The sequence below is a fragment of the Elephantulus edwardii genome, unplaced genomic scaffold, assembly GCF_000299155.1.
Source record: "Elephantulus edwardii isolate Elephantulus edwardi_28Jun2011 unplaced genomic scaffold, EleEdw1.0 scaffold00066, whole genome shotgun sequence".
NCBI classification, from domain to species: Eukaryota; Metazoa; Chordata; class Mammalia; order Macroscelidea; family Macroscelididae; genus Elephantulus; species Elephantulus edwardii.
The window spans coordinates 11,984,398-11,985,764 of record NW_006399816.1 but is presented as its reverse complement, the minus strand read 5'-3'; positions in this window follow the sequence as shown (position 1 = coordinate 11,985,764).

Here is a 1,367-nt window from a genome sequence, read left to right as displayed (position 1 = left end):
AAACCACAATGAGATACCATCTCACTCTAGTAGCAGTGGCAAAGTTTAACAATGCAGCAAGTAATAAATGTTGGAGATGTGGCAAGACAGGAACTCTTATACACTGTTGGTAGGATTGTAAAATGGTACAACCACTCTGGAAGGCAGTTTGGTGTTTCCTCAAAAAGCTGAACATAGAAATTCTATATGACACAGCTATTGTACTGCTTGGAATATACCTGGAGAAAATGAGAACTGAGGCACAAACGGAGTCTTGTACACCAATGTTCATAGCAGCATTATTCACCATTGCAAAAACATGGAAATAGCCCAAATGTCCAACCACAATCAAATGTATTAAGAAATTATGATACATTCACTGGATGGAATATTAAGGAACATACAGGAGCAATACTTTGGTAAATTGCTACCTAACTTGGGATGGACTGGAGACCATTATGCTAAGTGAAGTAACTCAGGACCTTAGGACAAAAACTGTATAAAACCATTACTGTAGAATGAGTATGAGGATCCAACGTGGGGGAGGGTGGAAGCAGAGGGGTTAGGATGGGTGGGTGGTGGCCGAAGATGTTAATATAGAGTCCACTAATTTGACAGGGGTGTGTGTGTGAAGGAAATGGAAACGATCTGGTGTGAAAAACAACGTATTTGAAGTTCATAAATAACGCAGTAAAAATTTTAAAAAGACCAAAAAAAGGAACCAGGAAGCCTATATTGACAGGCATAGAATTGGTGCTTTGGATGCATGAGTGATGTCCAAAGTAGTGGACACTTTGGGCACATAAATGACATTAGAGAACAGGGACCAGAATGAGAACCACCCACTAAACTTTGAACTCTCCATGGCATCATCTTATTGGCCAGACTCCAGCTCTAAGGCCTGCCTAGAGAAGGAAGCCATAAACAGAGCCTCACCTCAGTAGCACATGGCCTCTCTTTGTACTTCTTTTCAAGGAGAGAGGTCCATCTCTTTATGGAAGTAACTTCCTAACAATTTTTTATACTGGTTTACATATAAAGTTTAATAAGTCAATCTTTATTATTTTAACCTAAAAAAAAAAAGGATGACAGCTAAGAAAATCCTAGCTCCACTCTGTAGCAAGTGGGTTCAATGAATTGGAATTGACTTGCTACAAGAATCACTGCCCTTAGAAGGGCCTGGATGTTGTATCCACCAGATGCTCCAGTGGAGAAGGAGGGGCAATCTCCTCCTGTGCTAGTCTGATCCGATTTGATGATACACAACAAGAAATTAAAAAAAAAAAAAATTAAGGGAGCTCTGGTGGCCTAGTGGCAAGAAGCTGCACTGCAATCCCAGACGTAAGCAGTTTGAATCCACCAGATGCTCTGCTGGAGAAGGAGGGGCA